A 13,816-nucleotide genomic window follows, 5' to 3' on the forward strand; every position below is an offset into this window, starting at 1 on the left:
CACACACAGCGCACTCACAGCGCACTCACAGCGCACACACAGCGCACTCACAGCGCACTCACAGCGCACACACAGCGCACACACAGCGCACTCACAACGCACTCACAGCGCACTCACAGCGCACACACAGCGCACACACAGCGCACTCACAACGCACTCACAGCGCACACACAACGCACTCACAGCGCACTCACAGCGCACACACAGCGCACACACAGCGCACACACAGCGCACTCACAGTGCACACACAGCGCACACACAGCGCACTCACAACGCACTCACAGTGCACACACAGCGCACACACAGCGCACTCACAGCGCACTCACAGCGCACTCACAGCGCACACACAGCGCACTCACAACGCACTCACAGCGCACTCACAGCGCACACACAGCGCACACACAGCGCACTCACAGCGCACTCACAGTGCACACACAGTGCACTCACAACGCACACACAGCGCACACACAGCGCACTCACAGTGCACACACAGTGCACTCACAGTGCACACACAGTGCACACACAGCGCACTCACAGCGCACACACAGTGCACTCACAACGCACACACAGTGCACTCACAACGCACACACAGTGCACTCACAACGCACACACAGTGCACTCACAGCGCACACACAGTGCACTCACAACGCACTCACAGCGCACACACAGCGCACACACAGCGCACACACAGCGCACACACAGTGCACACACAGTGCACTCACAACGCACTCACAGCGCACTCACAACGCACACACAGCGCACTCACAGCGCACACACAGCGCACACACAGCGCACTCACAGCGCACTCACAGCGCACTCACAGTGCACACACAGCGCACACACAGCGCACTTACAACGCACTCACAGCGCACTCACAGCGCACTCACAGCGCACACACAGCGCACACACAGCGCACTCACAGTGCACACACAGCGCACACACAGCGCACACACAACGCACTCACAACGCACTCACAGCGCACACACAGCGCACTCACAGTGCACACACAGCGCACACACAGCGCACTCACAACGCACTCACAGCGCACTCACAGCGCACTCACAGCGCACACACAGCGCACACACAGCGCACTCACAGCGCACTCACAGCGCACTCACAGCGCACTCACAACGCACTCACAGTGCACACACAGCGCACTCACAGCGCACACACAGCGCACTCACAGTGCACACACAGCGCACACAGCGCACTCACAACGCACTCACAGCGCACTCACAGCGCACTCACAGCGCACACACAGCGCACACACAGCGCACTCACAACGCACTCACAGCGCACTCACAGCGCACTCACAGCGCACACACAGCGCACTCACAGCGCACTCACAGTGCACTCACAGCGCACACACAGCGCACACACAGCGCACTCACAGCGCACTCACAACGCACTCACAGTGCACACACAGCGCACACACAGCGCACTCACAGCGCACTCACAGCGCACTCACAACGCACTCACAGCGCACTCACAGCGCACTCACAACGCACTCACAGCGCACACACAGCGCACTCACAGCGCACTCACAGCGCACTCACAGCGCACACACAGCGCACTCACAACGCACTCACAACGCACTCACAGCGCACTCACAACGCACTCACAACGCACTCACAGCGCACTCACAACGCACTCACAGCGCACACACAGCGCACTCACAGCGCACTCACAGCGCACTCACAGCACACACACAGCGCACACACAGCGCACTCACAACGCACTCACAGCGCACTCACAGCGCACACACAGCGCACTCACAGCGCACACACAGCGCACTCACAGCGCACTCACAGCGCACACACAGCGCACACACAGCGCACTCACAGCGCACTCACAACGCACTCACAGCGCACACACAGCGCACACACAGCGCACTCACAGCGCACTCACAGTGCACACACAGCGCACACACAGCGCACTCACAACGCACTCACAGCGCACTCACAGCGCACACACAGCGCACTCACAGCGCACTCACAGCGCACACACAACGCACTCACAGCGCACACACAGCGCACACACAGCGCACTCACAGCGCACTCACAACGCACTCACAGCGCACACACAGCGCACACACAGCGCACTCACAGCGCACTCACAGTGCACACACAGCGCACACACAGCGCACTCACAACGCACTCACAGCGCACTCACAGCGCACACACAGCGCACACACAGCGCACTCACAGCGCACTCACAGCGCACTCACAGTGCACACACAGCGCACTCACAACGCACTCACAGCGCACACACAGCGCACACACAGCGCACTCACAGCGCACTCACAGTGCACACACAGCGCACACACAGCGCACTCACAACGCACTCACAGCGCACTCACAGCGCACTCACAGCGCACACACAGCGCACTCACAGCGCACTCACAGCGCACACACAGCGCACACACAACGCACTCACAGCGCACTCACAACGCACTCACAGCGCACACACAACGCACTCACAACGCACACACAGCGCACTCACAGCGCACTCACAGCGCACACACAGCGCACACACAGCGCACTCACAACGCACTCACAGCGCACTCACAGCGCACTCACAGCGCACACACAGCGCACTCACAACGCACTCACAGCGCACACACAGCGCACACACAGCGCACACACAGCGCACTCACAGCGCACACACAGCGCACTCACAACGCACTCACAGCGCACTCACAGCGCACACACAGCGCACTCACAGCGCACTCACAGCGCACACACAGCGCACTCACAGCGCACTCACAACGCACTCACAGCGCACTCACAGCGCACTCACAGCGCACTCACAACGCACTCACAACGCACTCACAGCGCACACACAGCGCACACACAGCGCACTCACAGCGCACTCACAACGCACTCACAGCGCACTCACAACGCACTCACAGCGCACTCACAACGCACTCACAGCGCACTCACAGCGCACTCACAGCGCACACACAACGCACTCACAGCGCACACACAGCGCACTCACAGCGCACTCACAGCGCACTCACAACGCACTCACAGCGCACTCACAGCGCACTCACAGCGCACTCACAGCGCACTCACAGCGCACTCACAGTGCACTCACAGCGCACTCACAGCGCACTCACAACGCACTCACAGCGCACTCACAGCGCACTCACAACGCACTCACAGCGCACTCACAGCGCACTCACAACGCACACACAGCGCACTCACAACGCACTCACAGCGCACACACAGCGCACTCACAACGCACTCACAGCGCACACACAACGCACTCACAGCGCACTCACAGCGCACTCACAACGCACTCACAGTGCACACACAGCGCACTCACAGCGCACTCACAGCGCACACACAGCGCACTCACAGCGCACTCACAGCGCACACACAACGCACTCACAGCGCACTCACAGCGCACTCACAGCGCACTCACAGCGCACTCACAGCGCACTCACAGCGCACTCACAACGCACTCACAGCGCACACACAACGCACTCACAGCGCACTCACAGCGCACTCACAGCGCACTCACAGTGCACACACAGCGCACTCACAGCGCACTCACAGCGCACACACAGCGCACTCACAACGCACTCACAGCGCACTCACAGCGCACACACAGCGCACTCACAGCGCACTCACAGCGCACACACAGCGCACTCACAACGCACACACAGCGCACTCACAGCGCACACACAGCGCACTCACAGCGCACACACAGCGCACACACAGCGCACACACAGCGCACTCACAGCGCACTCACAGCGCACTCACAGCGCACTCACAGCGCACTCACAGCGCACTCACAACGCACTCACAGCGCACTCACAGCGCACTCACAGCGCACACACAGCGCACACACAGCGCACTCACAGCGCACTCACAGCGCACTCACAGCGCACTCACAGCGCACTCACAGCGCACTCACAGCGCACTCACAGCGCACTCACAACGCACTCACAGCGCACTCACAACGCACTCACAACGCACTCACAGCGCACTCACAACGCACACACAGCGCACTCACAGCGCACTCACAGCGCACACACAGCGCACACACAGCGCACTCACAGCGCACTCACAGCGCACTCACAACGCACTCACAGCGCACTCACAGCGCACTCACAGCGCACTCACAGCGCACTCACAACGCACTCACAGCGCACTCACAGCGCACTCACAGCGCACACACAGCGCACACACAGCGCACACACAGCGCACACACAGCGCACACACAGCGCACACACAGCGCACACACAGCGCACTCACAGCGCACACACAACGCACTCACAACGCACACACAGCGCACTCACAGCGCACTCACAGCGCACACACAACGCACTCACAGCGCACACACAGCGCACTCACAGCGCACACACAGCGCACACACAGCGCACACACAGCGCACACACAGCGCACACACAACGCACACACAGCGCACACACAGCGCACACACAGCGCACTCACAGTGCACACACAACGCACACACAACGCACACACAACGCACACACAGCGCACACACAGCGCACACACAGCGCACTCACAGCGCACTCACAGCGCACACACAACGCACACACAGCGCACACACAGCGCACACACAACGCACACACAGCGCACACACAGCGCACACACAGCGCACACACAGCGCACACACAACGCACACACAGCGCACACACAGCGCACACACAGCGCACTCACAGTGCACACACAACGCACACACAGTGCACACACAGCGCACACACAACGCACACACAGCGCACTCACAGCGCACACACAGCGCACACACAACGCACACACAGCGCACTCACAGCGCACTCACAGCGCACACACAGCGCACACACAACGCACACACAGCGCACACACAGCGCACACACAGCGCACACACAACGCACACACAGCGCACTCACAGCGCACACACAGCGCACACACAGCGCACTCACAGCGCACACACAGCGCACACACAGCGCACACACAGCGCACTCACAACGCACACACAACGCACACACAGCGCACTCACAACGCACACACAGCGCACACACAGCGCACTCACAACGCACACACAACGCACTCACAGCGCACACACAGCGCACACACAGCGCACACACAGCGCACTCACAACGCACACACAGCGCACACACAGCGCACTCACAGCGCACTCACAGCGCACACACAGTGCACACACAGTGCACTCACAGCGCACACACAGCGCACACACAGCGCACTCACAGCGCACTCACAGCGCACACACAGCGCACTCACAGCGCACTCACAGCGCACACACAGCGCACACACAGCGCACACACAGCACACACAGCGCACACACAACGCACACACAGCGCACTCACAGCGCACTCACAGCGCACACACAGCGCACACACAGCGCACACACAGCGCACTCACAGCGCACACAGCACACACAGCGCACACACAACGCACTCACAGCGCACACAGCACACACACAGCGCACACACAACGCACTCACAGCGCACACAGCACACACAGCGCACACACAGCGCACTCACAGCGCACACAGCACACACACAGCGCACTCACAACGCACTCACAGCGCACACACAACGCACTCACAGCACACACACAGCGCACACAGCGCACACACAGCGCACTCACAGCGCACACACAGCGCACTCACAACGCACTCACAACGCACTCACAACGCACACACAGCGCACTCACAGCGCACTCACAGCGCACTCACAACGCACTCACAGCGCACTCACAGCGCACTCACAGCGCACTCACAACGCACTCACAACGCACACACAGCGCACTCACAGCGCACTCACAGCGCACACACAGCGCACACACAGCGCACACACAACGCACACACAGCGCACTCACAGCGCACTCACAGCGCACTCACAGAGCGCACACAACGCACTCACAGCGCACTCACAACGCACTCACAACGCACTCACAACGCACTCACAGCGCACTCACAGCGCACTCACAACGCACTCACAACGCACACACAGCGCACTCACAGCGCACTCACAGCGCACACAGCACACACAGCGCACTCACAGCGCACTCACAGCGCACTCACAGAGCGCACACAACGCACTCACAACGCACTCACAGCGCACTCACAACGCACTCACAACGCACTCACAGCGCACTCACAGCGCACACAGCACACACACAGCGCACTCACAGAGCGCACACAACGCACTCACAGCGCACTCACAGCGCACTCACAGCGCACTCACAGCGCACTCACAGAGCGCACACAACGCACTCACAGCGCACACACAACGCACTCACAGCGCACACACAGCGCACTCACAGAGCGCACACAACGCACACAGCGCACTCACAGCGCACTCACAACGCACACAGCGCACTCAGCGCACTCACAACGCACTCACAGAGCACACAACGCACACAGCGCACTCACAACGCACTCACAGCGCACTCACAGCGCACACACAACGCACTCACAACGCACTCACAGCGCACACACAGCGCACTCACAGAGCGCACACAACGCACACAGCGCACACACAGCGCACTCACAGAGCACACAACGCACACAGCGCACTCACAACGCACTCACAGCGCACTCACAGCGCACACACAACGCACTCACAACGCACTCACAGCGCACACACAGCGCACTCACAGAGCGCACACAACGCACACAGCGCACTCACAACGCACTCACAGCGCACTCACAGCGCACACACAACGCACTCACAACGCACACACAACGCACTCACAGCGCACACACAGCGCACTCACAGCGCACTCACAGCGCACTCACAGCGCACTCACAGCGCACACACAGCGCACTCACAGCGCACTCACAACGCACACACAACGCACTCACAGCGCACACACAGCGCACTCACAGCGCACTCACAGCGCACTCACAGCGCACTCACAGCGCACTCACAGGGCACTCACAACGCACTCACAGCGCACACACAGCGCACTCACAGCGCACACACAGCGCACTCACAGCGCACTCACAGCGCACTCACAGCGCACTCACAGCGCACTCACAGCGCACACACAGCGCACTCACAGCGCACTCACAGCGCACTCACAGCGCACTCACAGCGCACTCACAGCGCACTCACAACGCACACACAGCGCACTCACAGCGCACTCACAGCGCACTCACAGCGCACTCACAGCGCACTCACAGCGCACTCACAGCGCACTCACAGCGCACACACAGCGCACTCACAGCGCACTCACAGCGCACTCACAACGCACACACAGCGCACTCACAGCGCACTCACAACGCACACACAGCGCACTCACAGCGCACTCACAGCGCACTCACAGCGCACTCACAGCGCACTCACAACGCACACACAGCGCACTCACAGCGCACACACAGCGCACTCACAGCGCACTCACAGCGCACTCACAGCGCACTCACAGCGCACTCACAGCGCACACACAGCGCACTCACAGCGCACTCACAGCGCACACACAGCGCACTCACAGCGCACTCACAGCGCACACACAGCGCACTCACAGCGCACACACAGCGCACTCACAGCGCACTCACAGCGCACTCACAGCGCACTCACAGCGCACACACAGCGCACTCACAGCGCACTCACAGCGCACACACAGCGCACTCACAGCGCACTCACAGCGCACTCACAGCGCACACACAGCGCACTCACAGCGCACTCACAGCGCACTCACAGCGCACTCACAGCGCACACACAGCGCACTCACAGCGCACTCACAGCGCACACACAGCGCACTCACAGCGCACACACAGCGCACTCACAGCGCACTCACAGCGCACTCACAGCGCACTCACAGCGCACTCACAGCGCACACACAGCGCACTCACAGCGCACACACAGCGCACTCACAGCGCACTCACAGCGCACTCACAACGCACTCACAGCGCACACACAGCGCACTCACAGCGCACTCACAGCGCACTCACAGTGCACTCACAGCGCACTCACAGCGCACACACAGCGCACACACAACGCACACACAGCGCACTCACAGCGCACTCACAGCGCACTCACAGCGCACTCACAGCGCACACACAGCGCACTCACAGCGCACTCACAGCGCACACACAGCGCACTCACAGCGCACACACAGCGCACACACAGCGCACACACAGCGCACTCACAGCGCACTCACAGCGCACACACAACGCACACACAGCGCACACACAGCGCACTCACAGCGCACACACAGCGCACACACAGCGCACTCACAGCGCACACACAGCGCACACACAGCGCACTCACAACGCACTCACAGTGCACACACAGTGCACACACAGCGCACACACAGCGCACACACAGCGCACTCACAACGCACTCACAGCGCACACACAGCGCACTCACAACGCACACACAGCGCACTCACAGCGCACTCACAGCGCACTCACAGCGCACACACAGCGCACACACAGCGCACTCACAACGCACACACAGCGCACTCACAACGCACTCACAGCGCACACACAGCGCACTCACAACGCACACACAGCGCACTCACAACGCACTCACAGCGCACACACAGCGCACACACAGCGCACACACAGCGCACACACAGCGCACTCACAGCGCACTCACAGTGCACACACAGCGCACACACAGCGCACACACAGCGCACACACAGCGCACACACAGCGCACACACAGCGCACTCACAACGCACTCACAGCGCACACACAGCGCACACACAGCGCACACACAGCGCACACACAGCGCACTCACAGCGCACTCACAGTGCACACACAGCGCACACACAGCGCACACACAGCGCACTCACAACGCACTCACAGTGCACACACAGTGCACACACAGCGCACACACAGCGCACACACAGCGCACTCACAACGCACTCACAGCGCACACACAGCGCACTCACAACGCACACACAGCGCACTCACAGCGCACTCACAGCGCACTCACAGCGCACACACAGCGCACACACAGCGCACTCACAACGCACACACAGCGCACTCACAACGCACTCACAGCGCACACACAGCGCACTCACAACGCACACACAGCGCACTCACAACGCACTCACAACGCACACACAGCGCACTCACAGTGCACTCACAGTGCACTCACAGCGCACTCACAGCGCACTCACAGCGCACACACAACGCACTCACAGTGCACACACAACGCACTCACAGCGCACTCACAGTGCACTCACAGTGCACTCACAGCGCACACACAGCGCACTCACAACGCACTCACAGTGCACACACAACGCACTCACAGCGCACTCACAGTGCACTCACAGTGCACTCACAGCGCACTCACAGCGCACTCACAGCGCACACACAACGCACTCACAGCGCACTCACAGCGCACTCACAGCGCACTCACAGTGCACTCACAGCGCACTCACAGCGCACTCACAGCGCACTCACAACGCACTCACAGCGCACTCACAGCGCACTCACAGCGCACTCACAGCGCACTCACAACGCACTCACAGCGCACTCACAGCGCACACACAGCGCACTCACAGCGCACACACAACGCACTCACAGCGCACACACAGCGCACACACAGCGCACTCACAGCGCACACACAACGCACTCACAACGCACACACAGCGCACTCACAACGCACTCACAGTGCACTCACAGCGCACTCACAACGCACTCACAGCGCACTCACAGCGCACTCACAGCGCACTCACAGCGCACTCACAGCGCACTCACAGCGCACACACAGCGCACACACAGCGCACACAGCGCACTCACAGCGCACACACAGCGCACACACAGCGCACACAGCGCACACACAGCGCACACACAGCGCACACACAGCGCACTCACAGCGCACACACAGCGCACTCACAGCGCACACACAGCGCACACAGCGCACTCACAGCGCACTCACAGCGCACACACAGCGCACTCACAGCGCACACACAGCGCACACAGCGCACACACAGCGCACACAGCGCACACACAGCGCACTCACAGCGCACACACAGCGCACACACAGCGCACACAGCGCACACACAGCGCACACACAGCGCACACACAGCGCACACACAGCGCACACACAGCGCACTCACAGCGCACACACAGCGCACACACAGCGCACACAGCGCACACACAGCGCACACACAGCGCACACACAGCGCACTCACAGCGCACACACAGCGCACTCACAGCGCACACAGCGCACTCACAGCGCACTCACAGCGCACTCACAGCGCACACACAGCGCACACACAGCGCACACAGCGCACACACAGCGCACACACAGCGCACACACAGCGCACTCACAGCGCACACACAGCGCACTCACAGCGCACACACAGCGCACACAGCGCACACACAGCGCACACACAGCGCACACACAGCGCACTCACAGCGCACACACAGCGCACACACAGCGCACACACAGCGCACTCACAGCGCACACACAGCGCACTCACAGCGCACACACAGCGCACACACAGCGCACTCACAGCGCACTCACAGCGCACTCACAGCGCACACACAGCGCACTCACAGCGCACTCACAGCGCACACACAGCGCACACACAGCGCACACACAGTGCACTCACAACGCACACACAGCGTACACACAGCGCACTCACAGCGCACACACAGCGCACACACAGCGCACTCACAGCGCACACACAGCGCACTCACAGCGCACACACAGCGCACTCACAGCGCACTCACAACGCACACACAGCGCACTCACAGCGCACTCACAGCGCACTCACAACGCACTCACAACGCACACACAGCGCACTCACAACGCACACACAGCGCACTCACAGCGCACTCACAACGCACTCACAGCGCACTCACAGCGCACTCACAGCGCACACACAACGCACTCACAACGCACTCACAGCGCACTCACAACGCACTCACAGCGCACTCACAGCGCACTCACAACGCACTCACAACGCACTCACAGCGCACTCACAGCGCACTCACAGCGCACTCACAACGCACTCACAGCGCACTCACAGCGCACTCACAACGCACTCACAGCGCACTCACAACGCACTCACAGCGCACTCACAGCGCACTCACAACGCACTCACAACGCACTCACAGCGCACTCACAGCGCACTCACAGCGCACTCACAGCGCACTCACAGCGCACTCACAGCGCACTCACAGCGCACTCACAGCGCACTCACAGCGCACTCACAACGCACTCACAGCGCACACACAGCGCACACACAGCGCACACACAGCGCACACACAACGCACACACAACGCACTCACAGCGCACTCACAGCGCACACACAGCGCACACACAACGCACACACAGCGCACTCACAGCGCACACACAGCGCACACACAGCGCACACACAACGCACACACAGCGCACTCACAGCGCACTCACAGCGCACACACAACGCACTCACAGCGCACTCACAACGCACACACAGCGCACACACAGCGCACTCACAGCGCACTCACAGCGCACACACAGCGCACTCACAGCGCACTCACAGCGCACACACAACGCACTCACAGCGCACACACAGCGCACACACAGCGCACACACAGCGCACACACAACGCACACACAGCGCACTCACAGCGCACTCACAGCGCACTCACAGCGCACTCACAGCGCACTCACAACGCACACACAGCGCACACACAGCGCACTCACAGCGCACTCACAGCGCACACACAGCGCACTCACAGCGCACTCACAGCGCACACACAGCGCACACACAGCGCACTCACAGCGCACTCACAGCGCACACACAACGCACACACAACGCACTCACAGCGCACTCACAGCGCACTCACAGCGCACACACAGCGCACTCACAGCGCACTCACAGCGCACACACAGCGCACACACAGCGCACTCACAGCGCACTCACAGCGCACACACAACGCACTCACAGCGCACTCACAACGCACACACAGCGCACTCACAACGCACTCACAGCGCACTCACAGCGCACTCACAGCGCACACACAGCGCACACACAGCGCACACACAACGCACTCACAGCGCACACACAACGCACTCACAGCGCACTCACAACGCACACACAGCGCACTCACAGCGCACACACAGCGCACTCACAGCGCACTCACAGCGCACACACAGCGCACTCACAGCGCACTCACAACGCACTCACAACGCACACACAACGCACTCACAGCGCACTCACAACGCACACACAGCGCACTCACAGCGCACTCACAGCGCACACACAACGCACACACAACGCACTCACAGCGCACTCACAGCGCACACACAACGCACTCACAGCGCACACACAGCGCACACACAGCGCACTCACAACGCACACACAACGCACACACAACGCACACACAACGCACACACAACGCACACACAGCGCACTCACAGCGCACTCACAACGCACACACAACGCACACACAACGCACACACAACGCACACACAACGCACACACAACGCACACACAACGCACTCACAACGCACACACAGCGCACTCACAACGCACACACAACGCACACACAACGCACACACAACGCACTCACAACGCACACACAGCGCACTCACAGCGCACTCACAACGCACACACAACGCACACACAACGCACACACAACGCACACACAACGCACTCACAGCGCACTCACAGCGCACTCACAGCGCACTCACAACGCACACACAACGCACACACAACGCACACACAGCGCACACACAACGCACTCACAGCGCACTCACAGCGCACTCACAGCGCACTCACAACGCACTCACAGCGCACTCACAGCGCACTCACAGCGCACTCACAGCGCACACACAGCGCACACACAGCGCACACACAGCGCACTCACAGCGCACTCACAGCGCACTCACAACGCACTCACAGTGCACTCACAGCGCACACACAGCGCACTCACAGCGCACACACAGCGCACTCACAGCGCACTCACAACGCACTCACAACGCACTCACAGCGCACACACAGCGCACTCACAGCGCACTCACAACGCACTCACAACGCACTCACAGCGCACTCACAACGCACTCACAGCGCACTCACAGCGCACACACAGCGCACTCACAACGCACTCACAACGCACTCACAGCGCACACACAGCGCACTCACAACGCACTCACAGCGCACTCACAGCGCACTCACAGCGCACTCACAACGCACTCACAGCGCACTCACAGCGCACACACAGCGCACTCACAGCGCACACACAGCGCACTCACAACGCACTCACAACGCACTCACAGCGCACACACAGCGCACTCACAGCGCACTCACAGCGCACTCACAACGCACTCACAGCGCACTCACAACGCACTCACAGCGCACACACAGCGCACTCACAGCGCACTCACAACGCACTCACAGCGCACACACAGCGCACTCACAGCGCACTCACAGCGCACTCACAGCGCACACACAGCGCACTCACAGCGCACTCACAACGCACTCACAGCGCACACACAGCGCACTCACAGCGCACTCACAACGCACTCACAGCGCACACACAGTGCACTCACAGCGCACTCACAGCGCACTCACAGCGCACTCACAACGCACTCACAGCGCACACACAGCGCACACACAGCGCACACACAGCGCACTCACAGCGCACTCACAACGCACTCACAGCGCACACACAGCGCACACACAGCGCACTCACAGCGCACACACAGCGCACTCACAGCGCACTCACAGCGCACTCACAACGCACTCACAGCGCACTCACAGCGCACTCACAGCGCACTCACAACGCACACACAACGCACACACAACGCACACACAACGCACTCACAGCGCACTCACAGCGCACTCACAGCGCACACACAACGCACACACAACGCACACACAACGCACACAC

The sequence above is a fragment of the Lampetra fluviatilis genome, chromosome 55, assembly GCF_964198595.1.
Source record: "Lampetra fluviatilis chromosome 55, kcLamFluv1.1, whole genome shotgun sequence".
NCBI lineage: Eukaryota > Metazoa > Chordata > Hyperoartia > Petromyzontiformes > Petromyzontidae > Lampetra > Lampetra fluviatilis.